This window comes from Triticum dicoccoides, chromosome 3B (assembly GCF_002162155.2).
Source record: "Triticum dicoccoides isolate Atlit2015 ecotype Zavitan chromosome 3B, WEW_v2.0, whole genome shotgun sequence".
NCBI classification, from domain to species: Eukaryota; Viridiplantae; Streptophyta; class Magnoliopsida; order Poales; family Poaceae; genus Triticum; species Triticum dicoccoides.
The window spans coordinates 735,694,206-735,697,608 of NC_041385.1; the positions used below are offsets into that span (position 1 = coordinate 735,694,206).

At 47.2% G+C, this 3,403-nt stretch overlaps 1 long non-coding RNA gene across 1 annotated transcript; it reads right to left on the reverse strand.

Annotated features, from left to right (window-relative positions):
- Positions 1 to 1,068: 1,068 nt before the first annotated feature.
- Positions 1,069 to 2,991, reverse strand: LOC119278179. Its single transcript, XR_005137656.1, has 2 exons — positions 2,460 to 2,991; positions 1,069 to 1,644 (listed from the first exon to the last, which is right to left on the reverse strand). It is a non-coding gene; the product is annotated as an uncharacterized LOC119278179 (long non-coding RNA).
- Positions 2,992 to 3,403: the final 412 nt, after the last annotated feature.

Below are 3,403 nucleotides of genomic sequence, written 5' to 3' on the forward strand. Positions count from 1 at the left end.
TGGTCGCCGGTGGCTTGCCGGAGATGCGCCCGTGGCACGGGATCCTGGTGCTCCGGTGGCTTGCGGCCGCCGGAGGCGTGGAGACGAGCAGAGGCGGGTGGAGACGGTTGCCTCGATCCAGATCGGATCGAGCGCTGCGGGAGGCTCTCTGGGCCGTCGGATCTGAGATCTGGCGGTCCAGATCGGGTGGGGTTTGGCTGGTGGATCTGGCCAAGTGGAGGTAGGGGATTGGGTGCGTGCGGATTGCGAGGAGAGAGGTGGCGGCTGCGGGATTGGAGGGAGTTGGTCTGCCTAGGGTTTAGGTTAACTAGAAATGGAATGGGGGAGGCGGAAAATGCGAATGGAGGCCGAGCATCAGGTAGGCCGGTATCCTGGCCATTCACGTGCGCTAGGGATGTGTGCCCTCCCGGTATTTCTGGTTCATGCTCCCTCGTATCGCTGCACCATCGCGTGTATTGTGGGCAGGCCAGCTAGCACGTGTAGGTACAGAATCTAGGCATTTAAGTAGTTGTTCTCAGGTCCATTCGACTCCACATCCTCTTCATAGTACATCTCCCACGGGCACAGTCAAAGGAATCCCGGCAGGCACGGCCGACCACCAGCTCGGTTATTGCACACGTGGCTTAACTATGTCCAACAGACACGGATCTAGTAATAATTAATAAATAACCAAATCACTAGGCCGCCTAAACAGCAGCTCACTAAGATGATGTCGATTTTGAGGCTGTAAAACAAATTTACAGGATCAGGGGCAAATGCCAAGTTGCGCATAACAATAATGACCGAGTCAGGAGCACTGAATTTTGTCTAACCACCGGCAAGCTGAAAGTCTTAACAACCTTATTAAGATTTTTGTGAATGTTGCATAAATTAGTGGGTAAACAGACCTGACCCTGCAAGATAGTAGCTGAAAAACTATTACCATGTTAATAAAAATGATTTGTACATTTAATGCATCAACATTAACACACAAATCTTCTGATCGTCCCACATGCCATTTGCACTGGTGCATGTCTGAACTTAACTAGGATTGGTAGGAGCAATCAACAGATTATCACACACAGGGTAGACAAATTTCCAACATACTCTGTTATGCCTAATCATTTGCATTCGTAGGAGCAATCAATAGAACCTAATCATTTGCATTTTTTAACAACAGAAAAAAGCACCATTAGCCATGAAAACATCATCAACCAACTAAATCAAGAAGTAAAAGCTGAAGAATTCCTCACCTGATGAGGAAACTAGTTATATCAAGATCGATCAAGATGCTTATTTGTCTCAGTGATAAAGAAACACACAATCTGAAGGCACCAGATGCATATTTGCTTAAAGATATTGCATTTCTGCAATTTTTGTGATGGGCCACGTGCTTGCTCCCACTGCCAGGCATGACTACAGTACACATATTCTTGGAAGCACTAAAACAACATAGGCAAAATGAAAGAATCGAACTAGGGAGGTTATGTGTGGAAGCATCTGTTCCAAGCTGTCAGAAAGTTCAAGGGTGATGTTTCCAAGGAACCCAACTATGCATATTGTTGGATGGCATCTTTTTCTCTGGGGGCAGAACTGCACATTTTTTCAACCATTTGTCGCATTTTGTCATCTTGCATTCTTAGTTGAACTGAACCTAAGACAAATCTGCGGAATTTGAAGGGAATATGGATTAGAAAGAGTTGGCAAAAAAACACAGAAGATATATGTTAAAAATGTCTAACAAAAATTTCTGATGCTAGGCATAACAAAGATGTTAACAACCGCCAATTCTGCACATTGGGGAAGGGCACTTGTATCTATCCATGGCACATGTGAGTTGGCAAGAAGGCAATACTACAAGATTGCAGAAATAGGAAAATGCTTCAGATTAAACACCTTCTACTTCAGGGTTGAGATCACAGACCATATCAGCATGGTGCTGATCAGGAACCACAAATGCATCATCATTGTTTTCTGCACATCTAACCCAGGCCATAGATGCCATCCATCAGAAACCAAGCAAAGGAGCAACTTAGGTTTTTTCTTTACATGAGAATGGGCAGTGCAAAAAGTTGGGACTGTATGAATTAGCACCGCAAAGAACACATGTTGGCAAAATTAAGCCGATGTGGCACATACGCATGGGTAAGGATAACATTTTTCTCTCATGATTATCCGTCACATATATTGTCTAAAAACATCACAGTAAATTCGGATCTAGGCAGCAACAGGATGAGGAGAGACCTATCCAGTTCAAACGAAGGGGATTACAAGCAAACAAAAGGAAATCACATCTGTACAAAAGTACAAGCATCAGAGAGCACTCTATTCTAGATTATCAACACAAATGGTATACATCTGGATCGAGCCATGCAGCCAAATCAGCCGTACCAAAGGAATATAAGGAACAAACTTGAAATTGCCAAGAAACGTGCAAATCTAGAACAGATGAAACCCATCTAAGATAAAAGCTTAAGTACATGAGGTGTGATCCAGCCTCGCCGACGGAAACAATGAAGAAAATGATTTCTCCCGGCCGGATCCGTGGACAAGGACCTCGCCCTGGACAGATCCGGTGTTCCGCAAACTCGAGGGGATCCGGTCGCCGGAGTGGAAGAGGACGCGGGATCCGGGTGATTTGGCTGTCGGAGTGGAAGAGGGCGAGCGCTCGGGCCGGCGCTTCGGTCGCAGGAGCCGAGGGAGGGTGGGGCTGCACCCGGTCTCCTGGCCACGGCTGAAGGGGAGCGTGGTCACCGACGACCACCACCGCGGGAACTACGCACAGATGAGAAAGAGAGAGGAAGGGGGGTGGCTGGGCGACGGAACAGGAACGAGAACGACAGAGAAAGAGCATCACAGGTTGAGCAGAGAGGACATGAGTAGGCTGATGGGCCAAACATGTACGCACGGGCTGTATCCCAGACCGTATATAGATGCATAGGCTGACACGAGCCGACACGAGCCTGCCAAAAAGCTGACAGATTCCCGATCTCAAAGCCCATTCCAACAGCCAGGATACCGGCCTACCTGATGCTCGGCCACCAAAAGCCCTCACTCATGGGGGAGGCCTCTATATATAGCAGGTGGATGATAAGAGGGAGTATGAGGGTAATCTGGACCCTTCGATTATAATCGAACAACCCGGGACAATTAGGTTAGGGTAGATCAAATAAGAAACCAAAAATATGTGGGGGATGATCCGAATCCAACGGCGATGACTGCCCGGGTCAGGTTCGGAGAAGTTTCGGACGCGCACGCGGAGGGTTTTGAGAGAGATAGACAAGGACAAAGGGCCGACAAAAGATAAATGGAGACAAAGAGAGAAACGGCAACTACGAACGTCTACGAGTTTTATAAAAACATGCGGATGCAATATGCATGATGACATGATGAAATGCAACAACAACAAAATAAAACACACGAC